This window comes from Schistocerca americana, chromosome 3, assembly GCF_021461395.2.
Source record: "Schistocerca americana isolate TAMUIC-IGC-003095 chromosome 3, iqSchAmer2.1, whole genome shotgun sequence".
Lineage (NCBI taxonomy): Eukaryota > Metazoa > Arthropoda > Insecta > Orthoptera > Acrididae > Schistocerca > Schistocerca americana.
Genome location: NC_060121.1, coordinates 244,963,261 through 244,979,660, shown reverse-complemented (window position 1 = coordinate 244,979,660; position 16,400 = coordinate 244,963,261).

The window sequence follows — 16,400 nt, the reverse complement described above, 5'->3', positions numbered from 1 at the left end:
GTCACAAAACAGATTTTTGTCCACTTCGAGATATGTGGGGCACGATTTGAACAAGAGTTTGTCGTTGTGCCAGACGTGACTACGGAAGTAATTATCGGGTTAGATTGGCTGTTAAAGTACCGTGCAGTGATTAATTGCGAAAGCAAAACTTTGACATGTACGTCACAAGATAAAACAATAGTAGTTAGTTTTGACGAGGCAGGAGACGGTGTGCATAGGCAATACCAGCCTATACACATTGTTAACTGGCCGGATGGTATTGATGTAGGTATGAATTTGAACTACTGTAATGTGAGAAATCTCGGCATTGACAATAGTGTAGAAAGTGAATTGGAAAGTATTGTAGACGGTGTGTCAAATGTAACACACGAACAAAGACGAGGCCTGTATGAAGTAATAATGAGGAATAAGAGTGTGTTTTCAGACAAACCGGGACTTGTGGAAGGATATAAATGCAAGTTGCATGTAATTCCGCACGAACAATTCTTCGTGAGACCGTATGTTATACCGCTGTCCAAAAAGGAAGCAGTGCAACGGGAGATAGATAAGATGATCGAATGGGGAGTGATTGAAAGAAGTCCATACAATAACGGTTTGGTCATTGTAGCAAAACGGGATGGTAGTGTGCGTATTGTGATTGACGCACGCACGTTGAATAGGGTCGTTCAACGTGAAACAGACAGACCAGAGAGTATGGAGGAGATTTTGCAACGTTTTCATGACGTTAAGTTCATGACTAGCCTCGATCTGACGGCTAGTTACTGGCAAATAGAACTCGAAGAAGAATCTAGGCCATACACCGCCTTCTTGTTTGCGGGCAGGTGTTATCAGTATAGAGTACTGCCGTTTGGACTTAATATATCTGTGTCCGTATTCATCAGGGCCCTAGATAAAGTGCTAGGACCGGCTTTGAGTTCAAGATTAACTGTGTATGTTGACGACCTATTGTTGGCCAATGCCACTTGGCATGACCATTGTGACCTGTTAGATGAAGTTTTTAGAGCATTGCGCCGTGGCGGAATGACTGTAAAGCTAAAGAAATGCGAATTTGTGAAGCAGGAACTGAAATTTTTAGGGAATGTAATTACCACTGCTGGTATTACGAAGGACCCAGAGAAACTAGAGGCAATAAGGAATTGTCCTCCACCCAAGTCTAGGAAACAGTTAAAAAGTTTTCTAGGGTTAACAGGATTTTACCGTAAATTTGTAAAAGGACAAGTGTTTAATGATGAAAATTTGAATAACCTCTTACGCAAAAACGTTCCGTTTGTGTGGACTGACGGGTGTCAGGCCGCTTTCGAGAGATTAAAAGATCTAACATACTATTTCATCCTGATTTATCGCTACCCTTCCATCTGGGAACGGATTCGTCGAATTACGGGGTGGGGGTAGAACTGTTCCAAGAGGTTGATAAAGGAGAGGATAAGGAACACCGGACGATAGCGTTCGCGAGTCGAACTTTATCTAAAAGTGAGCGAAACTACACGATTTCTGAGAAAGAGTGTCTCGCTATCGTGTGGGGATTCAAGAAGTTCAAGGGTTACCTATGGGACCGTAAGGTGATTATTCATACGGACCATAAGGCGCTCACTTATCTGAAGAATTGTAAACTACTTCACGAGAGACTGACTAGGTGGTCGCTGTATTTACAGCAATTTAACTATGACATCTGTTACGTAAGAGGGACCGACAATTGCGTAGCGGATGCGCTGTCGCGGTTGCCCGAGTCTAATCAAGATCTATTGAAAGATGAGGCAGACAGAGTGGTCAAATCATACTACACTCCTGGAAATGGAAAAAAGAACACATTGACACCGGTGTGTCAGACCCACCATACTTACTCCGGACACTGCGAGAGGGCTGTACAAGCAATGATCACACGCACGGCACAGCGGACACACCAGGAACCGCGGTGTTGGCCGTCGAATGGCGCTAGCTGCGCAGCATTTGTGCACCGCCGCCGTCAGTGTCAGCCAGTTTGCCGTGGCATACGCAGCTCCATCGCAGTCTTTAACACTGGTAGCATGCCGCGACAGCGTGGACGTGAACCGTATGCGCAGTTGACGGACTTTGAGCGAGGGCGTATAGTGGGCATGTGGGAGGCCGGGTGGACGTACCGCCGAATTGCTCAACACGTGGGGCGTGAGGTCTCCACAGTACATCGATGTTGTCGCCAGTGGTCGGCGGAAGGTGCACGTGCCCGTCGACCTGGGACCGGACCGCAGCGACGCACGGATGCACGCCAAGACCGTAGGATCCTACGCAGTGCCGTAGGGGACCGCACCGCCACTTCCCAGCAAATTAGGGACACTGTTGCTCCTGGGGTATCGGCGAGGACCATTCGCAACCGTCTCCATGAAGCTGGGCTACGGTCCCACACACCGTTAGACCGTCTTCCGCTCACGCCCCAACATCGTGCAGCCCGCCTCCAGTGGTGTCGCGACAGGCGTGAATGGAGGGACGAATGGAGACGTGTCGTCTTCAGCGATGAGAGTCGCTTCTGCCTTGGTGCCAATGATGGTCGTATGCGTGTTTGGCGCCGTGCAGGTGAGCGCCACAATCAGGACTGCATACGACCGAGGCACACAGGCCCAACACCCGGCATCATGGTGTGGGGAGCGATCTCCTACACTGGCCGTACACCACTGGTGATCGTCGAGGGGACACTGAATAGTGCACGGTACATCCAAACCGTCATCGAACCCATCGTTCTACCATTCCTAGACCGGCAAGGGAACTTGCTGTTCCAACAGGACAATGCACGTCCGCATGTATCCCGTGCCACCCAACGTGCTCTAGAAGGTGTAAGTCAACTACCCTGACCAGCAAGATCTCCGGATCTGTCCCCCATTGAGCATGTTTGGGACTGGATGAAGCGTCGTCTCACGCGGTCTACACGTCCAGCACGAACGCTGGCCCAACTGAGGCGCCAGGTGGAAATGGCATGGCAAGCCGTTCCACAGGACTACATCCAGCATCTCTACGATCGTCTCCATGGGAGAATAGCAGCCTGCATTGCTGCGAAAGGTGGATATACACTGTACTAGAGCCGACATTGTGCATGCTCTGTTGCCTGTGACTATGTGCCTGTGGTTCTGTCAGTGTGATCATGTGATGTATCTGACCCCAGGAATGTGTCAATAAAGTTTCCCCTTCCTGGGACAATGAATTCACGGTGTTCTTATTTCAATTTCCAGGAGTGTATTTTAAATAAGTTGAGGGACGTAAATTAATAATGAACATCTGTAAGAATCTACGTCGTCATCAGAACGAGGATGGTTGTTTAAATATGGTGAAAACCCGATATGATGAAAAGAGTCCAGAAGGAGAGAAATTAAGGAAGTATTACAAGATATACGATCATATCTTGTACATACGTAAGGGTGAAGATAGTAATATTTGGCGGGTATGCTGGCCCACCAAATACGTCACGGAAATAATAGACTACTACCATTTGGCGTATGGTCACTGTGGACCAAAGAAATGTACGGAAAAGCTGAGTGAAGTAGTGCATTTTAACAACATGTTAAAACGAATTACTGACAGAGTGAAAACTTGCGATTTATGTCAGAAGGTGAAGGGTACCAACTGTACGAGTCGTGGTCCTATGCAAAGTATAAGGCCTAACGACACCTTTGAGTTACTGTGCGTGGACTTGTACGGACCTTTGCCCAAGTCATCAGGAAACTTTGCCTACATTTTAGTTGTGCTAGAAGCTTTTTCCAAGTTCATCAAACTATACCCGATTAGGAAAGCTACAGCCAAAGCGGTCTATAGCAAGCTTGTGAACGATTATTTTGTTCATATTGGCAAGCTCAAGGCGATTCTATCAGACAATGGGGCACAATTTACTTCTAAGTTGTGGAATGAAGGCATGGAAAGTAATGGGGTCGAGGTGATCCATATTTCAGCTTATTGTCCGGCTGGGAATCCCGCTGAGAGGTATATGCGCGAGCTAGGCCGACTGTGCCGTACCTATTGCCATCACAACCATAGGGCATGGGGCAAATATGTAGCAGTATTTGAGAGAATTATGAACACCTTGAGACATGAATCTACGGGATTTTCTCCGGAGGAAATCCTGTTGGATGACAGAAGCAAAAGTTTAGTGGGAGAGACAATCAAATTCCCTCCACGGATTGACATTAGTATTGGTGTGAAAAAAGATCGTTTGCGAGAAGTAATGAAGCTAAAAGCCGATGCTCGCATACGTCGTCATGACGCTAAAGCGCGTTTTGCTAAGTTTGCAATCGGAGACTTAGTACTTGTAAAAGCTCATGAGAAATCGAGCGAGATAGACAATGAAATCTCTAAATTTAAGTTTGTTTATAATGGACCGTTTAAAGTCATTGGTGTACCTCATACAAATGCTTATTGCTTATAGTATCCAAGCTCTGGAAAACGATTAGGTATACGGAATATTGTAGACTTGAAATTGTACCAACCTAGGATTGATTAATACCACAGAATGGGTAATTTGTACAGTATGTAAAATAGAGTGTAAGATTAAACGATTTGCCATGCTTTTGACTGACCAAGGTCATTAAAGAAGTTGTAATTAATATGTAATTAATTTTGATTAATCAATTTAATTTTAATCAATTTAATCATGATCTAATCAATTTAAAAATCCAAGCTGCTAGTTTAAGTTTTCAGCTGAGTCACAGTAGATTAAGGAATGGAAATATGATTTTGTAACAAGCTTTAAGATTTCATGAATATGTGTTTTACTAGTCATTGCCGATGTACTTAGACGATGTTTTAAGTTTCAGGCTTGTACATGTGTGATGATGGACAGTGTTGAGTTATTCACTGTGATAGTGTTAATGGACTCCTTGAGATTACTCGGGAGTGAGTTTTTCCGAAAGAATTCAGTGAAACGGACGTTCTGGAAATGCCGTTACACAGGCGAGTGAGATCAAGCGTGCCGCGCAGGCGGGCGCAACAATACTGGCGAGGCGGTGCCGCTGTCGGCATTCTTTGTACTTGCGAGTACGGAAGGCGGAATTGTTTTTCTTCCCGGACAGATGATGTGAAAGAATTCTGCTGTCAATATTTATGTTTTTTTCGATCTACTGAATATTATTTTCTTGTTTAGCGTTAAGTGGGATCTCATGACGAGATAATAATTATGAAAAGGTTATATAAAATGTGTATTCTATGTAATTAATAATTAATTTGCGTATTTTGATCTACCTGTTTTTTATGACCATGTACTCTGGTTAATTTTGTAAATAGCATTCCATTTCTTGATAGTGTTACGAATTTTAATGATTTTGGAATAGCTAAACCATTTTCTATATTTTCTATGAACTTTAATATGTTGTCAACCTGTTTTATTTTGTGCAAGATGACAGAGTGGAATAAGATTAGGAGTGTCTCCACTCAATTATTATGGTCTAAAAATTGATTTATGGTTAATTAGACGAATGCTAAATTTTGTTGATGTTTTGAGCAAATGCATTTCCGCTGTTTCTTTTTTGGGACATTTTCTGAGTCTGTTTACGTTACACGAACATCCTCAGACAATGTGGGGCACGTGTAACGCCGGAAATGCATCTCCTCCTATTTCCATCTATTGTACTATTATTTTTTTTCCTTGTTTTGTTACCTCAAGATATGACATTTCTGTCTGTTTATATATTGTAATTGTTTTACTGTTTGTATATATATATATATTTATGCACTTATGTCGATGTATAATTGGTTTGTTTCGTAAATATTATATGTATTTTTACGCTGGGTCTTGCCTAGGGAAAACCGCTATCGAACGATTACATCGATGGGTCGTGTGAAGAATCAAAGTGTGTAGGATCTTTGGTAGTGTTAACTCTGCCGCGTGGAGCGCGGGCAGAGAGGGTCTGGCTGGAGTAGCGAGTGGAGCAGGTGTGTTGTGTGTAGCTCCCGCGAGTTGCCGCGCTTTCGGGGTTTGGCAGCATGTAATTGCGCTCGACTTGCGATAATAGTTTCTGACATGGTGTCGAGAACGGGAAGCATTAGCTGGCGCACATCAAGAGCCCGTTTCGTCTGGTGACCGTGTTGAGAAGAAGGCGCGCCAACACCCAGCTTCTGCAACAGCGACGGCTGACAATGAGTGACTGTCGCTACATCCTCGATCGACGGCTTCAAACCTTCATTCAACCAACAAGGAAGACTGGAAGCACGTAAAGTTTTAGAACTGTATGGCAGACCTCAGCTTTTCAAACTGTTCAAATCACAAAATTACAGCAAAGTAGCATGAATCTTTGTTGCTCATCGTCCCAATTGCATTGCCAAGCAGGGTCCCTTCCTTTTCCGAAATGAACCCGAGTGTCGTTGAAATTCAAACGCCAGCATAATTCCATTTCACTGCTTTAATTTCAAAGTTCACTTTAAGTATTCATAGCTGGCAACAATACTTAGATTACACAAGCACAAATTAAGAGTGCGAGTTTTGTTACCGTATTTTAGCTTACCTGTGACTGTAGCTCAGCTTGGTACGTACTAAATCTTACTATTGTTAATTGTTCAGAATCATTTAATTCAAGTTCAAAGCTAAATCTCTTATTTCTAAATTGCGTAGATTCAAGTAGCTTTTGAAATGATTGTTGAGGTAGCCCAAGACTAACTGTATTTTGCTGAATTTCGATGTGCTTCAGAAAGAAAGCTCACTATTAACTTCAGTCACTAAATTAACTTTCGATTTTCCGGTTTTGTTAATTCTTTTGCTAAATTAAGTCAGAGTGTAGCGAAATTTATTACTTCTGACAAACTTTCAGTTTTCACACTACACGTGTCAACCTCCAGTTGCCACGCTTCTAGTGCTAATTATAAGTGTAATAACCTTTCTTTTTCAGTTACTATAGTAATTGTCCTTAGGACTGGCGACCGTAATTTCCCCCAAATCTCAAATATCTAATTACCGCTAGTTAATTGTTAACGTAACGGCCGCACATTTACTTTCTTCATTAACTTTACCCCTTTTCAAAATTAATTTCCACCAGTTTCATTTGCATTTTTCCTTTCATTTAGATGTAACCCTTTCCTCCCTCTTTACCGACAGATTAACTTCGGTGACGATTGCTTTTTCCCAAATTTCCATTAGGTACACGCTGTTTAATTTTTCACTGTCATTAAGGTCGATAAGTGAGGGGGAGGTTACAACTGGAATTCTCCTGCCAAGGACACAAAATAGAGTCTAACTTCTGGATCGTGCCAAATCTGGCGATCGACAAGATAATAGGAACGGACTTCCTAAATGAGCATGAAGCGATAGTTGATCTAGGAAGAGTTGAGTGGTTTTGAGGAAAGGGAATCCCGTTGACATTAAGTTCGACGACCAGCTGATCCCAGCTCAACTACCGTCTAACTGTCTACGGATAAACTATGCGTGTCAGAAAGACAGAAAGGAAGAACAGGTCGACGTTGCGGGTAGGGGAGAGGACACGGATGAGAATTATGTCGTAATAATGGGAGAAATAAAGGAGAAAATAGGAGAAAAAGCGGAAGCAATAAAGAATATAAGGTCTAGCCAGAGCAAAGAACTTCATAAATTACTAGTAGAACATGCGGAGCTTTTCATTCCAAAGACAGGACCAATAAAGAACTTCCAATATGAATTCCGTGTACGTCCGCACAATCAGTTTCATGTGCCACCCTACCAAATCCCCTTGGCATATCGACAGAAAGTAGCAGGTGAAATTACGCGAATGCTGAGTGAAGGAATAATAGAACCTACGGCTTCAGCCTATAATAACCCGTTAAGAGTAGTCGAGAAGGCAGATGGTAGTATTCGTTTAGTCTTGGACTCGCCGCAAATTAATACCATAATAGAACCCGAAACAGACAGACCGGAACGATTAGAGGAACTCTTATAAAACTTGCATGGAATATCAATCTTCTCATCAGCTGATCTAAAATCGAGTTTCTGGTAAATTGAGCTCCACCCAAATTGCAGACAGTATACAGCCTTTTTAGCATTTCGAAGATTTTACCGGTTTCGTCGTCTACCATTTGGTTTGAACATTTCGTCTGCCACATTCATTCGGGGGCTGGACGGCATACTACGCGATAATTTGAAACGTCATGTCGCCAGCTATGTGGACGATTTGCTGATCGCGGAAAAATCTTGGGGAGAGCACAATGCGGTCCTCGGTGAACTAGCGACATTCAAGGAATACGGAGTGACTATCAATATCGAAAAATCGAATTTTGGGACGTCCTCTGTCAAATTTCTAGGACATATCATCACGGGTGAGGACATTGCGCCAAATCCTGAAAAGATCGAAGCGATTTAAAAGTTTCTCATTCCTACGACAAAGAAGCAGTTAAGGGGGTTCTTAGGGATCATAAATTTTTACAACAGCTTCATATATGTCAAAACTCAGAGCAGTCCTAGGTTGCATCAACTTACAAGAAAGAAGATTCCTTGGGAATGGGATGAGGCGGTCGAATCCGAATGGAAAGCATTAAAATTCGCATTATTGCAAGCACCCATCCTCTCACACCCCAATTTAGCAGAAGAGCTTTGCATAGTAACGGACAGTTCATACTCAGGTCTGGGTGTCATCGTGTTCCAAGACAATGCACATGAAGGAAACAGGGTGTGGAAGACAATTGCGTTTGGTAGCAGAGTACTAGCTAAGAGTGAGAGGAATTACTCAGTAACCGAGTTACAGGCGCTAGCTATTGTAAGGGCGTTTGAAAAATTCAGGTACCTTCTGTTTGGTCGCAAGACGAGGGTCTACACAGACCACAAGGCACTCGAGTTCCTGATGACTGCAAAGCTTAATCACAGGCGGCTCATTAGGTGGGCATCATATCTGCGGCAGTACATTTTTTCGATAGAATATATCCCCGGCAGTCAGAACATTATTGCAGACGCCTTATCACGGTCACCGATCGGATATGACCATAACATGGAAGAAGATCTGGAGGAAAATCACTACTGCCTTTTCTATATGCAAAAAGTAGCCTTTAAAAATTTTATTACCTGTAGTATGCAGGACATCAGGAAGGAGCAAGACAAGGACCCTGCCCTAGTGTTATTGAAACAGAAATGGATAGAGACACACCACCGTCAGGCAGTTCTACCTCTTGCGGAAAGGCGTAATCTTCCACCGAAATTATGCCAATGACACTGAATGGGGGTATGAATCCCTGAACACCTAATAAACAAGGTTATATGGCATACTCACCTCAGCTATGGACACTTCTGACCACGCAAGTTCAATCTGAAGCTAAGGACCATGTGTTACTTTCGAAACATGGAGCGTCGGATTCGGAGGGTACTATCGGTGTGTAAAGACTGCCAAAAGGCTAAGCACACCACTGTGAGCATGCAGGCACCATTATACCCAATCGTACCGACCAAATTAAGACAATTAGCGGCAACAGATTTGATGGGGCCTTTGCCAAGAACAAGAAGAGGATATACTGACGTATTAGTCTTTGTTGAACTAACGTCCAAATACGTTACCTTTACGGCACTGAAGAGGGCGACAGTGCGAACTGTATCACGAGCCCTAATCCGGGATTTCCTACCACAGGTTGGTCATGTGAGTAAAATTATCTCTGCTAACAGGCCACAGTTTAAGTCAAAAACATGGAAGGAGACGTTACGTCGATATAAAATTGATCCCATTTTTATATCATCACACCATCCGAGCTCGAATGCTGCAGAACGGGTTATTAGGGAACTCGGAAACTTGTGCCGGTTGTATTGTAACAAACAGCACACGACATGGGACTTTTCCTTAAAGACTTCCAGGAGGTGATCAATGAGGCACCCCATGGGATAACAAAATTGGCACCCATTACAGTACTGAAAAACCGGATTCCTAAGGACTTGATAACCGAGGTCGTTAACTTCACACCAAGGGCGCGAACGCAGCACTGAGCCGTAGCGGATTTGGCTGTCAAGAGGATACGGGCTGCAGCAGAGGTCAGGAAGAGACGTGCCGACAGGGGAGCTCGTGTACGGCACTTCCAAATTGGACAAAGGGTGCTCGTGAAGTCTTTCGAACAAACAAAAAATGAAATGCCAAAAATTCTATTCTGTTTACAACGGCCCGTACCGTATAAGGAGAGCATAGGACTCCACCACATCTCTCACATAAAGGAGTTCGTTGAATAGTAGTAGTGTAAGTGGTGTACATAGTAGAATGAGCAAATGCATGAAACTTGCTATAGTAGTAGTGTAAGTGGTGTACATAGTAGAATGGGCAAATACATGAACCTTGCTACACGTAACAATGATGCCTGCGTTAATAGATTAAGATTGTTAAAGTATTAACACGCTGCGTTGCCTTGTAAAAGAATTTACTGCTGCTAGCTTTTTTTTTTTTTTTTTTTTTCGCGACTTCTAACGTCGATGGAGTAGGAGGCACTACCATTGCATGAGCAATGTTTTTGTCCTTTTATGTCTGGTGTCCATGTTGAGGGATAATGATGAGTGAGGAGATGTAGCACAAACGGGCACATACAAGAACGTGCTCCTAGAAGCGTTCTGGGAAGTCGTGATACGCTCCATAGCGGCCACAACCAGTTCGTGAGACGTTCATACCAACGCTTGCAGGCACGCGTCAGTGCACTGCAAGATTGTGGTATATTGCGTGATTTCGAGGATGAATATGGGCAGTATAGTTTATACAGTGATGCGCCAGCATCGTTGTCTTGCAAGTCGGGGTGAACCTGTGAGCGTTTGACTCCAATGGTGGCCTAGACGGTATAGATGCGGGCATAAAGTCTACCATGCCAATATGCTGGTTGGCGATTTAGCGTGCAGCTCGTGACTGTCACAGAAGAATAACCAAGGAATTACACTTGGAGATTCGTGACATACTGTGTAGCTGGTGTGTGGTGGGCGACTGAATCCTCAACAGGAACCAGTCCTGGCTTGGTCATATTACATTGCCTCTGGAAAGGTGCACTTTGATCACTAAAACAGCATCACATAGAAAAAGAAGTTGCAACTATAAATTTATTGTCTTGTATAGCCATGGCTAACCCAGTCTCTGGAGTTTCAGTGAGGCGTAGTGAGAACTCGGAGGACGTGTCGTACGGCGCGCACATCACTGTCGTCAATAGCGGCGAGCAACGAGACATCTCAGCGTAACAGGAATTATGTAAGAGTATTGTGTAAGGTAAAAAAAAGGAGTGCCATATACTAGGATAAATTAAACTTTAGGGTTTAGCAATAACTAGATCCTTAATATTGTGGGGGTTTTCTACTACAAGTAGGAATGTTTGGCGCGCGCCTGTTGGGATGCTATTTTTCAGGTCACCAAACCACAGACCCCGAGATGGAGGGACGACGGGCGAGCGAACGTAGAATAGTTGCATGTTCTTTATAACTCAGTAAAACTTCCACCTGTATAATAACATAATTTATTCAAAAGACATAGAATGTAGATCGTCGGCAAATGGTAGTTAACTCATGGGCATGTCTACTGTCGCTCTATAAAAGTAATAGTAATATTAGTGCGGGGTCGCACATTTAGTTGTTCATCACACACCATGTACAGTAGTGAGATCGGTCTCTACACAAATATCAAGATAAATTAGTTCCATGTCTACATTAGATACACCAAGATTTTGTTATAAAGATAGCCATAGATTAATAACTATAAAATTAAAATAAGAGTGTCTGAAATGACAGACCATCAATGTATCGTTATGTAGATTTATTATAACATAGAAGGTCATGGGAAAAAGTTAGGCATAAGATTTTTGTCAGAATTGTGCAGATGACGGGTATCGTGGCAATGCAGAGGCCAGCCGGAGAAAAAAAAACAAGAGGTCATCGGCTACCTGCTAGAAGGGGAGGGTCAGCGCGCCACCTGACGCGAAGGCCGCGGGAGCGTTCGGTCCTACAAGCTGACAGTCACTATACTTTCATGTAATTGTAACTGTTTGACGAAATTGCTGAAGTTTCGACTTCAACGTAACTTCCTGAGTACAGTTGGCAATTGAGCGTTCTACGTACAAGCGGCCTATGTTGTCCGTCTTGAGCAGTTCTGGCTAAAGCTGACTGTATCGGAGTTACTGTGTGACTTCGCTTGTTAAAATCAACCACTGTACCGTCAGTGACTGTGAGGCGAGCCTTATTCGTCTCCCTCAGAGGCGCATTTGTATTGATAGGAAGTCTTTAGTCTGGAACAACCAGACCAGGATAATTTGTTTCGGGCTATATTCGCGACATTATCATCACCACGACGGGACGTCGAAGCAACCAGCCATCGCCTCCGGTACGCCAGATCGTGTCCTTGCAGTTAAGAAGGCAGCTTGGTAATGTATGTCCGCAGCACCGGCAGATTAGGGAATTTTGCTCTGTGACAATCAGAGCTCAGCAGAGCGTGCCTGTTACTGTCTTTTCTTACGTGGTTCTGTCTTTGATGTTCATTGTCTGAATGCTCACTACAGTAGCAGCAATTAATGTTGGGTTGGCTGGGTGTTTCTGTTAAGATTTGAGTTGCAAGGAATTGGCTCCACATACCACTTGGTCATAAACGTCACAAGCTAGTTTATGGACAACTTCACGTTCACAGCATTTATTTGAGTATCCAGTTTGACGTATTGTAAGTGTTTCATGTGTTTTATTTATTATTTCTAGTTTAGTCATAATAAATCAAATTGTTATTTTGAATAGAACTTTCATTCTGTGGATCGGTAAAGCAACCCTTTCATTTCTCACTACGTTAATGAAACTATCCTAAACCAAATTAATTTATATCAAATTAAATTATTGCAGGTGCCGAACTCTTTTCTACTCCACTTGCAGGGTCGATTACAGTCAGTTCGCGTTTCTTCTTAATCCATGTGCAACAGGAACTTCAGTCGTTGGAGCAGCTGCAGAGGCGTCTGCTCCAGCGAGTTAAGGTCCTACGTATTCAGGACTAGACGACAGTGCACCACATGGAGTGGCACTAAACTGATGTATGTTAAGGATCTGAAGATGGCAATTGAAGTTTGGCGAAACCAGCCACCCACATATGTATTGCATGCGATCTGAGCTTAAAAATCTTCTCCAACCAGAAGACAATATTTTTCATAATAAGAGATCGGTTTTCTGCCGACGATGTCAGGTAACCAAAAGTTTATATCGGCAACGAAAATTCGACTTTTTTGTTCATACGTAATTAGAAATAAGAAGACGAGTATTTTTCATAGTAATGGCAAATAGATATGTATCAACTGACATATAATTGACGATTTTTATTTTTTTATGATGTAGGTATTAGAAATAAACAACGGTGAAGTCGTTGATGACAGTGCCACTAAAACACGATTTTCCGAAACTCCTTCACCAAAGAAGACGAAGTAAATATTCCGGAATTGCAATCAAGAACAACTGCCAAGATGAGAAACATAGAAATAGATATCCTCGGTGTCGCAAAGCAGCTTAAATCACTTAATAAAAGCAAGGCTTCCGGTCCAAATTGTATACCAGTCACGTTCCTCTCAGAGTATGCTGATAAAATAGCTCCACATTTAGGAATTATATACAACCGCTCGCTCACAGAAAGATCCGTACCTGAAGACTGGAAAATTGCTCAGTCACACCAATACCCAATAAGGGAAGTAGGATTAATCCTACAGACCCATATCACTAACGTCGATATGCAGTACGGTTTTGGACAGATACTGTATTCGAACATTATGAAGTACCTCGAAGAAAACGATTTATTGGCACGTAATCAGCACGGATTCAGAAAATATCGTTCTTGCGAAACACAACTAGCTGTTTATACTCATGAAGTAATGAGTGTTATCGACAGGGGATGTCAAATTGATTCCATGTCTTTAGATTTCCATAAGGCTTTCGGCATCGTTCCTCCCAAGTGTCTTCTAACCAAACTGCGTGCCTCTGGAATATCGCCTCAGTTGTGTAACTGGATTCGTGATTTCCTGTCATAAAGGTCACAGATCGCAGTAATAGACGGTAAGTCATCCAGTAAAACAGAAATAATACATTGCGTTCCCCAAGGAAGTGTTATGCGCCCTCTATTGTTCTCGATGTATGTTAACGACGTAGGAGAGAATCTGAGTAGCCGTCTTAGATTGTTTGCAGATGATGCTGTCATTTACCGTGTTGTAAAGTCATCAGATGGCCAAAACGATTTGCAAAATGATTTAGATAAGATATCTGTATGGTACGAAACGTGGCAATTGGCCCTGAATAAAGAAAGTGTGAAGTTATTCACATGAGTACTATGAGAAATCCGCTAAATTTCGATTACGCGATAAGTAACACAAATCTGAAGGCTGTAAATTCAACTAAATACTTAGGGATTACAATTACAAGTACCCTAAATTGGAACGATCACATAGATAATATTGTGGGTAGAGCCAACCAAAGACTGCGATTCACTGGCAGAACACTTTAGAAGGTGCAACAGGTCTACTGAAGAGACTGCTTACATCACGCTTGTCCGCCCTATTCTGGAGTATTGCTGTGCGGTGTGGGATCCGCATCAGATGGGACTGACGGATGACATCGAAAACGAACATAGAAGGGCAGTTCGTTTTTTACTATCGTGAAGCAGGGGAGATAGTGCCACAGACATGATACGTGAATTGGAGTGGCAATCATTAAAACAAAGTCGTTTTTCGTTGCGACGGGATCTTCTCATGAAATTTCAATTACAAGTTTTCTCCTCCGATTCCGAAAACATTCTGTCGGCATCCACCTACATAGGGAGAAATGTTCATCACGATAAAATAAGAGAAATCAGAGCTCGCACGGAAAAATTTAAGTGCACGTTTTTTCCGCGCGCCGTTCGAGATTGGAACGGCGGAGAGCTTGAGGGGGGTTCATTGAACTCTCCGCCAGGCACTTTATTGTGAATAGCAGAGTAATCATGTAGATGTAGATGTAGCGATCCGTTGATTACCAATATCGAGTGCTGCCAATTTTTTTCATCTTTATATATTTTACGCTTCACGGAAATGTTTATAGACCCTACACTTTCGTGTAAAAATTTCGAGCGACCGGGGGTCGAACCTATAGCCCATGTGACAAGCGAGCGTTCTATCAAAGAACCACACGGCGCGCCGAAAAACCAGCTTGTTTAAGGATACCAAAGAAGGGCATAAAACTTTTCTCGAGAAATTTTGAGAGCTGCATCGAATTGCTTTGGCTGAGTGATATTTGAGTTACAAACATCACGTACCATAAACATAAAAAGATACAAAAATCCGACAGTCGGGTGGTTCCCTTTTTAGCGTGCTTCGCTACAGTCTTCCGGTATTGCAATAGTCCTGTAGACACAGCAACGTCTGCGAACAGACTCACGGAGCCTCCAAAGTTATCCACTATAAACTAACACAAATTTTAAGCAGTAGTCCCCTTATAGGACTCAACTTACTGGTTTCAATGAAGCCGAGAGAGAGCGAATGCATGAAGAAACAATGTCGCCCTAATATGCAACTTCTTTGTAAATAGATTGCAAATACTGCCAACAGATTTTCAATAATTTTCATTTCTATAGGTGCTACTATCTATTTTGCCTTTTATTTTGTCAAAGATAAAATCTTGCTATTCAAGATTAATGCGTGTTCAGGCAATAGTTTCATACAGAAAGGGTTATCAGTATGAGACAGTGCATGAGATAGGGGACATCCGACGAATATTGGCGATTTTCTGTCCTATTTAAATGTTGTATTAATCGCGGTAAAAATGTCCGTTCATTTCGTTTTCTTTTATTAGTAATAATCAGATGTTGTCGAGTGTTTCGTCTTTGAACAAGTATATCTTTCTCTTTACAGTCACAACTTATTTATTTTGCCTCTGGATAACGGTTTCGGTAGATAGTACCATCCTCAGGCCATCTTATGATCAAAAAATACCAATACATAATTACAACAATAGTGAAAGAGCAATTTACAGAAGTGTTATCCTTTATAACACCAAATGTACCTTAAAATGTGTGGTTACCCCTCTTATCCCTGGCATGCAGTCCTTACGCTTGCTTCCCAAGTAGGTGACTCAAATACTAAAAGAAAAGGTCTACGTTGAGCTTTACATAAATGTAAATTTCGACTAGCTCTGATAAAAGTGCCACCAGCTTACAAAGATTATTTTATTAACTTTTTTTACCTCTTAAAAAAGTCGCAGAGTAAAAGATATCTAGAAATAGCAAAGTAATAAAAGATTAAAAACAAAATCGCAAATGTGTTTAGCTAAGTTTACATTTTACCATTATATACAGCTTACACCACCATAAAAAATCGATGTGACCACAAAACATTAAATTAAGCAAGTGTAGTGGTAAACATAGCGTTACATAATAAAATAAAAAATCAGTTTTACTGGAAACAAGTTAGGGGTCCAGGGAGAATAGTGACATACTTTATTCTACTTTGCAATTGTCAGTTGACGATCTTTGGCCGCATCTCCAATTTTATGTTTGTCCTAACAT